Genomic DNA, 18,390 nt, shown 5'->3' on the forward strand with positions numbered 1-18,390 from the left:
TATTTTTCAACTTAAGAAATAAAACAGTGTTTATATTTAATGAAATAGCCATCAGAATAGAAAAAAAACAAAAACAAAAAAACACCCAGATTATGTCTGTGAGGCATTAGAAAAAAGCCAAACATCTTTAAAAGTTTGTGCTTCTGAGTTCAGACATGGCTCCATCTCAGCTCTTCCATTTTCCCTCTGTAGAAATTGGTGTGGGGCTTGGAAAAAGCAAACCAGTTCTTACCGCTGACTTTTTCCAACTCTGCAGAAGAAAGGGTTCAACTGGGAAGGAGAGTATTGATCCTCATTTCATCTGGGAGCTATATTTGGTCTGCTCTGGACCATGCATCTGGTTAGATAATGTAAGTGGGCTTCATCCAATTGGCTGAAAGTCTGAATAAGCAAAAACTGAGTTGCTTTTTTGTTTTGAAGGAAGAGAAATTCTTTCTCATGTTTGCAGCATTAGCTCCTGTCTGAAAGTTTCCAATCTACTGACATGTCCTTTGTCATTCTCCATAATCGCCTGATTCCTTGAAACAGATCTCTTTATTGTACATATAGTCACAGATACGGATGTAGATGGGGCTTCTCAGATGGCACTAATGGTAAAGAACCTGCCTGCCAATTCAGGAGACATAAGAGAAGTGGGTTTGATCCCTGGGTCGAGAAGACCCTCTGGAGGAGGGCAAAGCCACACACTCCAGTATTCTTGCCTGAAGAATGCCATTGACAGAAGAGCCTGGCAGGTTATAGTCCATAGGGTCGACAAGATTTGCACACGACTGAAGTGACAGCATGCGCGGATGTAGATGTCACAGATTCGGTTTCTCTGAAGAACCTTAACTAACACAGTGTTATTTACATGGTGCTCAGTAAAAGCATTCTTCTTTGCTAGAAAAATTACCTTCTTAATTTTTGCAATATACAAGGCATCATGTTTTTTAAGTAGAATGTAATCTTGTTAAAAGAATATAGTCACAAAACAGTACTGACACCTGTCTTAATATTTTTTCTCATAATACTAAGATTACATGATTTGATTTTAACTACAGTATATAATGATTCATATTATAACAATATGAATCAAGTCTGTGCTTTCACTTATTTTTGATCTATAGTACTTCTCCCTTACCTCACAACTCTAATTTTACTATGCTTTAAATTTTGATTTAGGTTCTCTGACATTTCTACTAGTTATATTTGCCCAACAGTTATTAAAATCATTCCTTTACCTTGAAAAGGGAAAAATAATTGGTTTTATCTTATCTGTCAAATTTAATAATTTCATAGTGTTATCTGGAGGGCTAAGACTAAGGATTTTTATTCTATGTTCCTGATCAGTAGGAATAATTGATGTCTTTATATCTGCCTTGAGTGTGAAAGAAAGGGAGTAGGGGAAAATATGGGACTTTGGGGAAACATCTGTATGGTTACGCTAGAAAAATCCTTATCACAAGCCCTGATCTCTGTTCTGAGCTCTAAACCTAGATCCGATTACTTGTATTTTTCCTTTTAAATGGCACTGCTATTCATACGGTGCTAGTGGTAAAGAACCTGCCTGACAATGCAGGAGACGTAACAGACATGGGTTTGATCCCTGGATCAGGAAGATCTCCGGAGAAGGAAATGGCAATCCACTCCAATATTCTTGCCTGGAGAATCCCATGGACAGAGGAACCTGGTGGGCTACAGTCTATATGATCACAAAGAAGTTGGATACGACTAAGTTGGACAGCAACTTAGCACCCTTTCCATTCTTCTAATCATCTAAACCAGAAAAGATACTCATCTTAAATTCCTTTTTTCTCTATGTCCTTCATTCTAGTTGATACCGAGTCTTGAAAATTCTGCTTCCTAAATATTTATCTGTCCATCTTTCACACACAGCCTTGTGTCTGCTCCTATCACAGCACTTAGTTCAAGTTACTTTTTGACTCTTCCACCAAGCAATAAATCTCTTAAAACAGACATACACCTTTGTCTTTGCACAGCTAGTAGCTAAAACAGTGCATGATACTGAGCACGTTAACAGTATGTTTGTTCAGTGTATGGGCGTCCTTTATGAAGCCTTTTCATCCCCATCAAGATTAAGTCTAATTTAATTTCCACCTATCTGTGTTCTTGCTGCTGCTGCTGGTGCTGCTAAGTTGCTTCAGTCATGTCTGACTCTGTGCGACCCTAGAGACGGCAACCTACCAGGCTCCCCCATCCCTGGGGTTCTCTAGGCAAGAACACTGGAGTGGGTTGCCATTTCCTTCTCCAATGCATGAGAGTGAAAAGTGAAAGTGAAGTTGCTCAGTCATGTCCGACCCTCAGTGACCCCATGGACTGCAGCCTTCTAGGCTCCTCCGTCCATGGGATTTTCCAGGCAAGAGTACTGGAGTGGGGTGTCATTGCCTTCTCTGCTCTGTGTTCTTACTTCCTCCTAAACACTTGCTATCAATACCAGGGACTGAGGAACTTTTTGGCACTTATTCGTTAGCATGACTGTCTCACACTAGAACATGTTAGATTATTTATAGAAACCACATCCAAATCACTTCTGTATCACTTGTGCCCAGCACCATTCTAGATTTTTATTCTCTCAACACCAGTCCAATTACAGGAAAAAGGAACAATAATTTTCAAGGAAAGAAAGAATCAGGAAAGGTGTTTATGATCCAGATTCCAGATGCATTTGCAGGCACATAGAATGAATGCTTTTAATATTTATTGTTATTAACCTTACTCAGTGATTCATGGGGTCGCAAAGAGTCAGACACAACTGAGCAACTGAACTGAACTGAACCTTACTCAGAATATATGCATGGGTGTTCTGGATCAGGAATATTAGTTATCATTATTGAAGTGTATACATGTAGAAAACAAGCTTATGGTTACCAAGGGGAAAGGAGAGGAGGGATAAAGTGGGAGACTGGGATTGAAATAAACACACTACTATATATAAAATAGATAACTAATAAGAACCTGCTGAATCGCATAGAGGATTCTATTCAACATTCTGTAATGTCCTATATGGGAATGGAATTTTTAACAGAGTGGATATATATGATTATGCATAACTGACTCACTTTGCTGTACAGCAGAAACTAACACATTATAAATCAACTATATTCCAATAACAATTTCTAAAAGATAGTTTAAAGTACTTATATAATTAAGCACAACGAAAATTTAAAGTTGGAAACAAGTTCCATTACTCCTATATTTAACACAATATGTAAGTTGTAATGAAAAACTAAATATGACATCAATAACAAGATAGAAAGGCAGATCTATGGGGTTAATTAGAAAACCTAGAAATAAATGCATGTGTGTATGCTAGTATGTTTTTAGCTTCTACATGGTAAGGAGAAGATGACTCAGTTAATGAATGATGCAAACCAACTATGTTTTAAGGGGAACTATGTGACAGTATCATAGTATTATATGATACTCTTTTTTTATTTTTATTTTTTGGAAACTTTTAAAATTCTTGTAGATTCACTTGCAGTGTTAAGAAGTAGTATGGAGAGATCCCTATACACTTTGTGGAGGTCCTCCCAAAGCAATATCTGGCAGAAGTATTGGAAAAAACACAACTAAGATATAGACTTTGATACATTCAAGATACAAAACATTTCCATCCCCACAGGATACCTCATATTGACATTTCATAGCCACATACCCACTTACCTCCAAAACTAAAAACCTTATTCCTTGACTGGTTAGATTTTGTTTGTATTTATTCATTGTGGAAAAAACGAAAATTATTTGTGAGCTGAGCCTGCATGTAAATTACAGACAGAAGTTGATAAGGTAAAAGGAAAACTTGAAGAAAAGTTAAATAGAGTTAAAAAGTTGTTTCAGATAAGATTTTAGAAAAAAATAGAGATTCTACAAATTGTCAACATTTGCTGGATCACTGAAAAAGCAAGAGAGTTCCAAAAAAACATTTATTTCTGCTTTATTGACTATGCTAAAGCCTTTGACTGTGTGGATCACAATAAACTGTGGAAAATTCTGAAAGAGATGGGAATACCAGACCACCTGACCTGACTCTGGAGAAACCTGTATGAAGGATAGGAAGCGACAGTTAGAACTGGACATGGAACAACAAACTGGTTCCAAATAGGAAAAGGAGTACGTCAAAGCTGTATATTGTCACCCTGCTTATTTAAATTTTATGCAGAGTACATCATGAGAAATGCTGGGCTGGAAGAAGCACAAGCTAGAATCAAGATTGCCGGGAAAAATATCAATAACCTCAGATATGCAGATGATGTCACCCTTTGGCAGAAAGTGAAGAGGAACTAAAGAGCCTCTTGATGACAGTGAAAGAAGAGCATGAAAAAGTTGGCTTAAAGCTCAACATTCAGAAAACGAAGATCATGGCATCCGGTCCCATCACTTCATGGCAAGCAGATGTGGAAACAGTGGAAACAGTGGCTGACTTTATTTTTCTGGGCTCCAAAATCACTGCAGATGGTGACTGCAGCCATGAAATTAGAAGACTCTTACTCCTTAAAAGGAAAGGAAACCTAGACAGGAAAGTAAACCTAGACTGCATATTAAAAAGCAGAGACATTACTTTACCAACAAAGGTCCATCTAGTCAAAGCTGTGGTTTTCCAGTAGTTATGTATGGATGTGAGAGTTGGACTATAAAGAAAGCTGAGCACCGAAGAATTCATGCTTTGAACTGTGGTGCTGGAGAAGACTCTTGAGAGTCCCTTGGACTGCAAGGAGATCTAACCATCCTAAAGGAAATCCTGGGTGTTCAATGGAAGGACTGATGTTGAAGCTGAAACTCCAATATTTTGGCCACCTGATGTGAAGAGCTGACTCATTTGAAAAAACCTTGATGTTGGGAAAAATTGATGGCAGGAGGAGAAGGGGACGACAGAGAATGAGATGGTTAGATGGCATCACCGACTCAATGGACATGAGTTTGGGTAAACTCTTAGAGTTGGTGATGGACAGGGAGGCCTGGTGTGCTGCGGTACATGGGGTCACAAAGAGTCTGACAAAACTGAGACTGAACTGAAATGAATAATCTATATCCATATAGATATATTTGTGCTTAGTCACTCAGTCATGTCTGACTTTTTGTGACCCTATGGACTGTTGCCCACCAGGCTCCTCTGTTCGTGAGTTTCTCCAGGCAAGAATACTGGAGTGGGTTGCTGTTTCCTTCTTCGGGAGATAGATTTGTATACACAGACATACTTACCTATATACCTATATACCTATATACATACATAAAGAGAGATACACATGCATATGTGTATGCATACATACATAACACATAAATAATAGATAATAGATATCCTTCCATGGCTTTGTAAAATATGCATTTATTTTTGGCTGTGTTGGGTCTTAATTGAAGTAGACAGGATCTTTTTTATGGTGCCTGGACTCTCTAATTATACTGAGGGCTCAGTAATTGCAGCACTTAGTTGCCTCACAGTATGTGGCATCTTAGTTCTTGGACCAGGGATTTTACTCAAGTCCCCTGCACTGGGAAACAGATTCTTAACCTCTGGAACACCAGGGAAGTCCCTCCCATGGCTTCTTTAAGTTATTGCCTCAAAGAATCACTTGGGAAGATGCACAAGGAATTAAGTAGATGTGGACAAATAGCATTGCATGTGTGTTTGCTCTGATGCATAAATTTTTTTGCAGTTAAATTTTTAGAGCACAGAAGCTTTAAGCTTACAATTGCTTTGTCAATCCTCATGTTTTAACTTGGTTAACAATAATACCATGAAAATTTAGAGAAATAAATTATAGTCTTTGGGGAAAAGGCCAGGGTTTACAGAAATACATAAAATAAATCTTAAAGTTAAAATTAAAAATGTGAGAGAATATTCTTCTCTGCTTTCATAATTTTACCTCTTGTCTGTTTCTGTTGACTTTCCTGGTGGCTGAAATGGTAAAGAATCAGCCTCCAATGCAGGAGACCCAGGTTCAGTCCCTGGATTGGGAAGATTCCTTCTGTTATTCATTCTTTTCTTGTTTTCTTTTTAGTTTCTCTTTGAAAATCCAGACTGCAAAGGAATATTTGTAAATCATCCCACTTATTTTTTTAAATGGAAAACATATTAATTTTCAGTTAAAACTATAATATTTTAATAATAACACAACTATAAAATAACTACCTTCATCATTCACTGATAATATCATACATACATATATGTGTGTGTATATATATATATATATATAACATTTTGTTTACTCTTCTGAGTCTCTTTTCAGATGTTGACATAATACTCTTGTATTATAATATCAAACACACACATACACACATCTGTCCAAACACCTAGCTGGAAAGTAGATCTGACATACTGAACATGTAGGCAAGAGCTCAAAGCTGTTTTCTTGTTTTAGAAATGCCTTCAAATTGATGTGCACAACATCCTCAAAAAAAAAAAAAAGTTTCTGAATCCATGACCTGTTCTTCAAATGTATGCTTGAAAGGAACTTATTCTGATGTGATATGTAAGTGCTACATTATATGAAGTCATGGAAAGATACCCCATCACAGACTCTAGAGCATAAGTGTAGTAAAAGAATTTATTCAACTTTTTTCACAGTCATCTTTGATTCTTATCTCTTTGATTCATACTCTTAAGATACAATTTGGTAATGGAAAAACTTAGTTTAAGTACATGTTTGATGTAATTTCCATTGTTAAGATATTGTGTAGGCTTTCTACTGATGCATCCTTATCAATGAAAACGGCCAGCTCTTGGAGATGAGAGCAGGTGCCCAAAATAGACCTTTTCTGTGCAAAATCTATTTGCATACATTTTTGTGTTCAAAGCTACAGTACTTGCAGAAGTTTAGGAATGTCATTATCAATACTATTTCTTATAGTTTTAGGAAAGAAGAGATTTTGAAGATATATTTTTAACAATAATCTGGAAACCACATGGCAGAGTTTTCTCCCCTGCACAGCACCCCAAGCATCCACATGCAGACTGTCAATCAAAAATAACTGCAATCACTCTTACCTAGAGAAAGAAATATTCAAATTTGCAGATAAAAATATGGTTTAAAAAAGTATTTTTTATATTAACACAACTAAGAAGTGATGAAGCTAGGAAAAAAAATGTCTTTGCAAATTCAAGCAGCTATTCATTTCTCTACAACACAGGCAAAAACAAAATTCCATAGGAGTGATCTAAAGAGACAGTTGAGTGAGGACATGTGAGCTGGAACTTAAAATGCCAAAGAAATCACAACTAATAATTTGACTGGAAAGGGGAGGGTGGATATCTCATGTAGAAATAAAACTTATCAATGCCATTGAACAGAATAATTGGAATATTGTCTGATCTTGAGTCCGATTTTTACTTCGGCCAAGAGAATTTAAATAAGAGCTCTGTTTCTAGTTTGGACCTGCATATGAGCAACATTAATAGTACTCAGTTGCATAGATAGCATCTGATATTCTATACAATCTAGGGGCTGTATAGATAGCATTCTTCTAAACTATCAACTTTTCTTAAAGTACTGAGAAGATATATGCAATAACATCATTTGTTTCCTTTATATATCCATGAAATCTAAAGCTATTAATCATTTAATACATGCCAACCACCGGGCTATGTGTTGGTACAGAGGAGTGAACAAGATTTTATCCTTGTTGTCACTGAGCTATTGTTTGTGTGTGTTAGCATGTATATGTTTCTGCATACCAACATTCTCTCTGTTTACTGAGGGTGTGAAGAGAGGTGAAAATATGTAATTTTAAGTCAGAAAGGGAAAAATTATATAGAGAGAGTCATTTTTTTTTCTGTTTAACTTGCAAGTTTTTATTATGATCTCTCATTAAGAGCTCATTAACCACATTCTTAATCTGGTTCTGTTTACTACTTTTTGCCTTCACAAATTCTCCTAAAGTTATAAAGAATAAAAATATATAAGTATGCATTGAAGATTATGGAGTTTTTACAGAACAGTGGGGTCAATGTTTCAGCTTGTCTGGCATCTCTCAGTATCTCATCCAGAACAGAATGACAACAGTACAGCCTCTTGTTACTGGGAAAATATTTAAATGTTAGGCAAGTAAATGACATGACCACTAATGTCTTTAAAGGTAATTCTCCATAGTGGTTATGGAGAACAGTGTGGAGATTCCTTAAAAAACTGGAAATAGACCTGCCTTATGATCCAGCAATCCCACTGCTGGACATACACACTGAGGAAACCAGAAGGGAAAGAGACATGTGTACCCCAATGTTCATCGCAGCACTGTTTATAATAGCCAGGACATGGAAGCAACCTAGATGTCCATCAGCAGATGAAGGGATAAGAAAGCTGTGGTACATATACACAATGGAGTATTATTCAGCCATTAAAAAGAATACATTTGAATCAGTTCTAATGAGGTGGATGAAACTGGAGCCTATTATACAGAGTGAAGTAAGCCAGAAAGAAAAACACCAATACAGTATACTAACGCATATATATGGAATTTAGAAAGATGGTAACAATAACCCTGTGTATGAGACAGTAAAAGAGACACTGATGTATAGAACAGTCTTATGGACTCTGTGGGAGAGGGAGAGGGTGGGAAGATTTGGGAGAATGGCATTGAAACATATAAAATATCATGTATGAAACGAGTTGCCAGTCCAGGTTCGAAGCACGATACTGGATGCTTGGGGCTGGTGCCCTGGGACGACCCAGAGCGATGGAATGGGGAGGGAGGAGGGAGGAGGGTTCAGGATGGGGAACACATGTATACCTGTGGCGGATTCATTTTGATATTTGGCAAAACTAATACAGTTATGTAAAGTTTAAAAATAAAATAAAATTAAAAAAAAATTAAAAAAAAAAGGTAATTCTGTGGCCATGTGTCCTAGAGATTCATCAGATCGAAGAATGACACACAAGTTTAAATTGTGAAGTATCATAAAAATATAAAGGGGATCATTTGAGAGTCAAGTTGAGAGCTTGTCTAGGCAGTAGAGTTGTATCAAGAGACAGAAAGACCATCTGATGTTGTCATTTTGCAAAAAAATCTAGATGTCAAAAGCAGTACAGATAAGGAATTGAGTTAAAGTGTTTTGTATTAGCTACTTTGTTTTTGTCTCATGCATGCAGTGTGCCAAAATGCTTCCTGCGGTCCATGCAAGATTTACATTCATGGAAGCCAAGGCAGGAAAAATTGTCAAGAAAGAGTCAATTAGGTCACACATTCCAAAAAGACCAGGTCAGTGCACTGAATAAAGCCTGTTAGACATAACAATTACACTATTATCAATGACCTTTTAAGAAAAAAATTGTAACAGAATCATGACAACAAACCTTGTTTTTGCTACCTCCCACCTGTGATTATCTCATTTTCTTCCAGCCACCATTGGTTTTTGGAACATAATAGAATTCAGAAAGGATTGTTTAATGAGTGAATAATGATCAAAATAAGAAAGAATTAAGAATTAGGATGGATATTAGGGAAATGAATGCAGCCTGCCAATGCAGGAGAGGCAAGAGTCGTTGGTTTTATCCCTGGATCAGGAAGATCACCTGGAGAAGGAAATGGCCACTCCAGTATTCTTGCCCGGGAAATCCCATGGGTAGAGTAGCCTGGCAGGTTTCAGCCTATGGGGCCGCCAAGAGTCGAACAATCTCTAGAACAATTTAGTAAATAAAGGTGTGATTAACTTGAAAGTATAGATAGGACTTATAGCTTTTAGGTTAAGGAAAAGTTGTTTTGGAGACTAGAAAAACTTGACTATAAAATAGCCAGAGAAGAAAGTGTGATTGGAAGGAATTTGGGGAGAGATACAGTGTGAGAGAAAGGAGGAAAGAACTGAATGGAGGGCACGGTATATATACATGGAGATGACCTTAAGCAAAGACAAAAAGTCTCTCTCATTTTTAAAAAGACAGTTTTTAGAACAGTTTTAGGTTCTTGGCAAAATTTAAAAGAAGCTACAGAGGTTTCTGTACCCCCAGCCTCCACACATGAAGAGCCTCCTCTGTTATCAATATCACTTACCAGAGAAGTATATTTGTCACTATTGATGAACATCCTAACCACCTACAATCTGTAGTTTGTCTTAAGGCTCATTCTTGGTGTTGTACATTCTGTGGGTTTGGACAAAATTCTAATGACATGCACCCATGATTCCAGTATTGTACAGAGTATTTTCACTGCCCTAAACATCCTGTGTGCTCCATTCTCTTTTTTATTTCCAGTGTTATACTGAATACAAAGGAGTAAAGAAATAAGCTTTCCAAAAAGCTTTTAAATATTTTTGACATTTTTTTAGTCAAAAAGCAGACTTAGTTTCAAGGTAATCAGGCCAATCAGACCTCAGAGCCATGTACCCAGGGAGATTGGTAAATTTCTCTTAAGGGAAATTTTTAATGACAAGACAGATAGCCATCAGATAGACTCCATTTGTTTCGATTGCTTCTGCACGGTTGGAAAAGGTGACTTTGAAATGGCTCCCAGACCTACATTTTTATGATTCACTGATTCATTTAAGCAGTCAGTACTAACTATAGAATAATAATTCAAGCAAGTCATAAAATTTTGGTCCCCAGGTTGCAACCAATTTATGTGAAGTCTAATGACTCAAACAAATAGCTTTTATTATAATTATGAACATACATGTTATAAAACTAGACAGTATAAACTGTTATACTTTATTTTAACATAAATATCACATTCTCAGTTCTCATCCAGTAAGACTACATGTGCTTTCTAATCATTTGCTGACTCTGCCAGAGCTCTCAAATAGTGTACAACATTGATGAATTAGTGTTTCTAGTATATGCTAAAATGTTATAAATAGAATTGGTATATAATACATTATTTGATGGTTATTTCAATTTCGTGTGCAATACCTATCACATTTGTGTTTGTTGTTTAATAGTTCCTTTCCTTACTTAAATGTGTAAGCAATCATAAAAAAGTATTTATATAGAGGCTGCGCTAATTTCTGGTTTATTAAAAAGTAGAGATGTGTCATTGATTTAGTTTTGCTAGCAATTTTCAAGGCTGAAACAATAATTACCTCTATTATAGTGTTGATGAAAAAAACAATATCTTGATTTATTATTCTTTTTTTAACTTTTTACTTTATACTGGTGTACAGTTGATTAACAATGTTGTGTTAGTTTCAGTTGTAGAGTGATTCAGTTATTCCTATACATGTTCATTATTCATAAGTACTTTAGGTCAATTGATCCAGCATGACTACTTATAATATAAAATAGACACACAGTACGTCTTATTGCCTAACAACTTAAATCTATAATAACATGCTCATGGTAATAATTTTCAATATAGATGTGAAAGACAAAGATAATTATCACTGTCAGCAAATTTTATATACATGTTCAAAAATTCATGTATTTTAAGGTTATAAGTATCATGAAATGACAAATCAATAGCAACAATTTTTCCCCTAGTTTACGCTAAAATACTTGTGTCCAAACCTGCATTATGCAGATAGCTGTTACAGTATTATGCAGTATTATATTGGAGACAGAGATGAGAAACATAATAAAATGGTACATTTTAAATTTATGTTCCTATTTGAAGTTTTCTCTGACTGATCCCTGAATAATCTATTTAGTTCTATTTCATGATTATTGATATCACTCTATCTTGTTTCCTCTGCTAATTGGATTTTAATCCCTGGGAAAACTCAGAGGTTGTCTCTTTTTTCTGTAAATCTTCAGACCTTGCTTTCAGTTCAGTTCAATTGCTCAGTCGTGTCTGACTCTTTGCGACCCCATGAATTGCAGCATGCCAGGTCTCCCTGTCCATCACCAACTCCTGGAGTTCACGCAAACTCATGTCCATCGAGTCAGTGATGCCATCCAGCCATCTCATCCTCTGTCGTCCCTTTCTCCTCCTGCCCCCAATCCCTCCCAGCATCAGAGTCTTTTCCAATGAGTCAACTCTTCGCATGAGGTGGCCAAAGTATATTGGAGTTTCAGATTTAGCATCAGTCCTTCCAGAGAACACCCAGGACTGATCTCCTTTAGGATGGACCTGTTGGATCTCCTTGCAGTCCAAGGGACTCTCAAGAGTCTTCTCCAACACCGCAGTTCAAAAGCATCAATTCTCCAGCTTTACCTCACTCATAACTTGTTGTTTTTCACTTTCAATTAGATCCCCTGGTCAGTCTAATGTGGTAATAATACACAATGTTAAAAGAATCAATCACTACAAAACAATAAAAATAAAAAGTGAAACAAAGTCTATTATTTTAGTGGACTCCACAAAGTAACCATTTTTGCCTATTTTGGGTATAAGTTCTTCTGAAAGTTAAACTCATAACTCCAATATTCTTTTCTCTTGAGGCAATATTTGTGGACTTTGCTTAGAAAGATGAAGATGACTATATTTTTTCATTTGTACAATTGGTTAGAGGTGGGGGAGAACAAAGCAAAAAAAATCAGAATGATGGATAACTAATAAAAAAGCAAAATTTTAAATAGAACTTTATTTAGGAAAATATCCAATGTTTTAAGAATAAAGAGGGTTCCTGCAGAGGATATAGAAATTGGCAGGAGGATATAGCTCTCCTTCTTACAAAAACAAACTGGAAATTTTCCAAATTAAATTGGACTGAGCAACTGAACAGCAGCAACAATTTGATAGTGAGTTGACATCATTGTTTAGAAACCGATAATTCAACTTAAAAGTAATAAACATTTATTTAGTGCTTATTATATATCAGGTATCAATTTAGGCTCACTCAGTTCAGTTGCTCAGTCATGTCCAACTCTTTGCAACCCCATGGACTGCAGCACGTCAAGCTTCCATGTCCTTCACTGTATCCTGGAGTTTGCCCAAACTCATGTCCATGGAATAAACAATGCCATCCAACCACCTCATCCTCTGCCATCCCCTTCTCCTCCTGTCTTCTTTCTTTCCAAGAATCAGGGTCTTTCCCAATGAGTTAGCTCCCCATATCAGATGCAAAGTATTGGAGCTTCAGCTTCAGCATCAGTCCTCCCAATGAATATTCAGGGTAAATTTCCATTAGGATTGACTGGTTTGATATCTTTACTGTCCAAGGGACTCTCAAGAGTTGAGCACCACAGTTTGAAAGCACCAATTCTTTGGTGTTTAGATTTCGGGACTCTTAAGAGTTGAGCACCACAGTTTGAAAGCATCAATTCTTTGGTGTTTAGGCTTCTTTATGGTCCAACTCTCATATCCATATGTGACTACTGGAAAAACCATAGCTTTGACTATATCACCTTTGTCAGCAAAGTGATGTCTCTCCTTTTTAAGACACTGTCTAGGTTTGTCATTGCTTTTCTTCCAAGGAGCATGTATCTTTTAATTTCATGCCTGCAGTCAAATAGGACATCTCAAACTCAACATGTCTAAAGATGAGATGAAGTCACTCCCCCTGCCAACACAAGCAGACAAAAACTTTTCCATGTTCATCCTTTCCCATAACATTGACTTCTTGCAAATCTAGTCTTCCACTTACTCAGATCAAAAACTTTGATAAAAAACTTGATACACTGGTACTATATACACTCTAGACTAGGAAACATGCTAGTATCAGAAAATACTGTTGAAATCTATTCATTGCAACCACAAAATACATTCAGAACCTGAGTACTTTTATTCACATCCACTATAAATTCCCTATTGTAAAAAACAGTTCTATCTTGTCTGGATTACAGTTATACTTTATATTTGGCCTGCCAATTCTATTTGATTTTCCCCAACCACTGTATTCTCAACTAAGCAGTTCAGTGATTTTTTAAAAACATTATTAGATGGTAAAGAATCTGTCTGCAAAGTGGAAGACCTGGGTTCAGTCCCTGGGTTGGGAAGATCCCCTGGAGGAGGGCATGGCAACCCACTCTAGGATTCTTGCCTGGAGAATCCCCATGACTATAGGAGCCTGGTGGGCTACGATGCATGGGATCACCAAGAGTCAGACATGATAGCAATTAAGCACACACAGCACAGACTCATGTCACTCCTCCAATAAATTTTGGGAAAAGCTCTCAAATTTACTCAGAGTAAAAGCTAAAGTCCACAATAATGTTTAAGAACCTTGATTATAACTTCTCTCTGAAATTACCTGCTAAAATTCTTTTAGTCACTGCATTCCAAGTGAGGCAGAAATTACTAGGCAGTGTAGTACTCTGATACCTGGGTCTTGTTTTCAGTAAACATTCCCCTCCATTGTCCTGACTTACTGGCATGTGTCCTTGGTCTGATAAATTTTCAGCACTCAGATCCAGGGAAGGGCAGTAATTAACTTCTGTTCCATGTGCCTGAGGGAAAAACAACTGGTGATCATTAATCTTAAGCCCATACATCTGGTCCATGGTATAATGACCAGGAGGCATGAAAAAGGGTGGTGACTTAATCCAAGGATCAAGGAAAGCCATAAAGATGTTAAGTATCTTGACCTTTAAACTGATTGGTTAGAAATAACCTGATTTAAAGGGAAAATGAAAGTCACTTAGTCATGTCCAACTTTTTGTGACCCCCATGGGCTATACAGTCCACGTAATTCTCCAAACCAGAATACTGGAGTGGGTAGCCTTTCCCTTCTCCAGGGGATCTTCCTGACCCAGGAATTGAGCCAGCATCTCCGGCATTGCAGGCAGATTCTTTAGCAGCTGAGCCACCAGGGAAGATAACCTGATTTAAGGAAGGATTTAAAAAGGATTAAGGATTTAAAAAGTGCTGTAAGCCCCACCTTTCAGGGACCCTTTATCCCCTCTCAGTGTCTATGCTGAGAGCTTTGTACTTTTCTCCTCTTTAATAAATCTTATTTGCTTGCTACCAAGGGTGTTTGCATGTTCCTGGATTCCATTCTTTGGCCCCATGGACAAGAACTCAGATTCCCATCTCACAAGCACACAGGCCTTCATGGTCTGTCAATATGCCTAGCTAGTTCTTACCTTTCAGCCTTGACCTGGCTATTCCCTAACCTCTATAAACATCTCTTCCCACAGATGTTTCCAGGTTTAAATTCCCTATCTCCTTCAAGTATTTGTTCAAAGTACATCTTTATTCTCAAAGTGGATTTCTATGCTCAACAGATAAGAGTATCAACCCACTCCTCTCTCCAAGCCTAGTTCTCCAGATTCCTCTTATCCTGTAGTACATATCACTTCAGTTCAGTTCAGTCACTCAGCCCTGTCTGACTCTTTGCGACCCCATGAACTGCAGAACCCCAGGCCTCCCTGTTCATCACCAACTCCCAGAGTCCACCCAAACCCATGTCCATTGAGTCGGTGATGAAATCAAACCATCTCATCCTCTGTCATCCCCTTCTCCTCCTGACCTCAATTTTTCCCAACATCAGGCACTTTTCAAATGAGTCAGATCTTCGCATCAGGTGGCCAAAATATTGGAGTTTCAGCTTCAACCTCAGTCCTTCCAATGAACACCCAGGACTGATCTGCTTTACAATGGAATGGTTGGATCTCCTTGCAATCCAAGGTACTCTCAAGAGTCTTCTCCAATATCACAGTTTAAAAGCATCAATTCTTCTGCACTCAGTTTTATAGTCCAAATCCTCAGCCATACATGACCACTGGAAAAACCATAGCCTTGACTAGACAGACCTTTGTTGGCGAAGTAATGTCTCTGCTTTTGAATATGCTAAGTTGGTCATAACTTTCCTTCCAAGGAGAAAGCGTCTTTTAATTTCATGGCTGCAATCCCCATCTGAAGTGATTTTGGAGCCCAGAAAAATAAAGTCTGACACTGTTTCCACTGTTTCCTCATCTATTTGCCCTGAAGTGATGGGACCAGATAGCATGATCTTAGTTTTCTGAATGTTGAGTTTTAAGCCAACTTTTTTACTCTCCTCTTTCACCTTCATCAAGAGGCTCTTTAGTTCTTCTTCACTTTCTGCCATAAGGGTGGTGTCATCTGCATATCTGAGGTTATTGATATTTCTCCCAGCAATCTTGATTCCAGCTTGTGTTTCTTCCAGCCCAGCATTTCTCATGAGGTCCTCTGCATAAAATTTAAATAAGCAGGGTGACAATATACAGCCTTGACATGCTCCTTTTCCTATTTGAAACCAGTCTGTTCTTTCATGTCCAGTTGCTTCCTGACCTGCATACAGATTTCTCAAGAGGCAGGTCAGGTGGTCTGGTATTCCCATCTCTTTCAGAATTTTCCACAGTTTATTGTGATCCACACAGTCAAAGCCTTTGGCATAGTCAATAAAACAGAAGTAGATGCTTTTCTGGAATTCTCTTGCTTTTTCCATGATCCAGTGGATGTTGGCAATTTGATCTCTGGTTCCTCTGCCTTTTCTAAAATCAGCTTGAACATTTAGAAGTTCACAGATCAAGTATTGCTGAAGCCTGGCTTGGAGAATTTTAAGCCTCACTTTACTAGCATGTGAGATGAGTGTAATTGTGCGGTAGTTTGAGCATTCTTTGGCATTGCTTTTCTTTGGGATTGGAATGAAAACTGACCTTTTCCAGTCCTGTGGTCACTGCTGAGTTTTCCAAATTTGCTGGCATATTGAGTGCAGCACTTTCACAGCATCATCTTCCAGGATTTGATATAGCTCAACTGGAATTCCATCACCTCCACTGGCTTTGTACATAGTGATGCTTCCTAAGGCCCACTTGACATCACATTCCAGGATGTCTGGCTATAGATGAGTGATCACACCATTGTTATTATCTGGATCGTGAAGATTTTTTTTTTTTTTTTTTTTTTTTGGTACAGTTCTTGTGTGTATTCTTGCCACCACTTCTTAATATCTTCTGCTTCTGTTAGGTCACTACCATTTCTGTTGTTTATTGAGCCCATCTTTGTATGAAATGTTCACTTGGTATCTCTAATTTTCTTGAAGAGATCTCTAGTCTTTCCCATTCTTTTGTTTTCCTTTATTTCTTTGCATTGATCACTGAGGAAGGCTTTCTTATCTCTCCTTGCTATTCTTTGAAACACTACATTCAAATGGGTATATCTTTCCTTTTCTCCTTTTCTTTTTGCTTCCCTTCTTTTCACAGCTATTTTTAAGGCCTCCTCAGACAGCCATTTTGCTTTTTTGAATTTCTTCTTCTTAGGGATGGTTTTGCTCCCTGTCTCCTGTACAATGTCATGAACCTCCATCAATAGTTCATCAGGCACTCTGTCTATCAGATCTAGTCCCTTAAATCTATTTTCACTTGCATTGTATAGTCATAAGGGATTAGATTTAGGTCATACCTGAATAGTCTAGTGGTTTTGTCCACTTTCTTCAATTTCAGTCTGAATTTGGCAATAAGGAGTTCATGATCTGAGCTATAGTCAGCTCCCGGTCTTGTTTTTGCTGACTGTATAGAGCTTCTCCATCTTTGGCTGCAAAGAATATAATCAGTCTGATTTCCCCGTTGACCATCTGGTGATGTCCATGTGTAGAGTCTTCTCTTGTGTTGTTGGAATAGGGTGTTTGCTATGACCAATGCATTCTCTTGGCAGAACTCTATGAGCCTTTGCCCTGCTTCATTCTGTACTCCATGGCCAAATTTGCCTGTTACTCCAGGTGTTTCTTGACTTCCTACTTTTGCATTCCATTCCCCTATAATGAAAAGGATATCTTTTTTGGGTGTTAGTTCTTGAAGGTCTTGTAGGTCTTCATAGAACTGTTCAACTTCAGCTTCTTCAGTGATATTGGTCTGGGCATTAGACTTGTATTACCATGATATTGAATGGTTTGCCTTGGAAATGAACAAAGATCATTCTGTCATTTTTGGATTGCATCCAAGTACTGTATTTCAGACCCTTTTGTTGACCATGATGGCAACTCCATTTCTTCTAAGGGATTCCTGCCCACAGTAGTAGATATAATGGTCATCTGAGTTAAATTCACCCATTCCAGTCCATCTTAGTTCATTGATTCCTAGAATGTTGACATTCACTCTTGTCATCTCCTATTTGACTACTTCCAATTTGCTTTGATTCATGGACCTAATATTCCAGGTTTCTATGCAATATTGCTCTTTACAGTATCGAACCTTGCTTCTATCACCAGTCCCATCCACAACTCGGTGTTTTTTTGCTTTGGCTCCATCTCTTCATTCTTTCTGGAGTCATTTCTCCACTGATCTCCAGTAGCTTATTGGGCACCTACCGACCTGGGGAGTTCATCTTTCAGTGTCCTATCATTTTGCCTTTTCATACTGTTCATGGGGTTCTCAAGGCAAGAATACTGAAGTGGTTTGCCATTCCTTTCTCCAGTGGACCACATAAAGTCAAATCTCTTCACCATGACCCTTCCATCTTGAGTGGCCCCACATGGCATGGCTTAATTTCATTGAGTGAGACAAGGCTGTTTCATTGAGTGAGACAGACACGCTGTCTGCATGATCAAATTGGCTAGTTGTCTGTGATTGTTGTTTCAATCTGTCTTCCCTCTGATGCCCTCTCTCAATGCCTACTGTCTTACTTGGGTTT

This window comes from Bubalus kerabau, chromosome 7, assembly GCF_029407905.1.
Source record: "Bubalus kerabau isolate K-KA32 ecotype Philippines breed swamp buffalo chromosome 7, PCC_UOA_SB_1v2, whole genome shotgun sequence".
Taxonomy (NCBI): domain Eukaryota; kingdom Metazoa; phylum Chordata; class Mammalia; order Artiodactyla; family Bovidae; genus Bubalus; species Bubalus kerabau.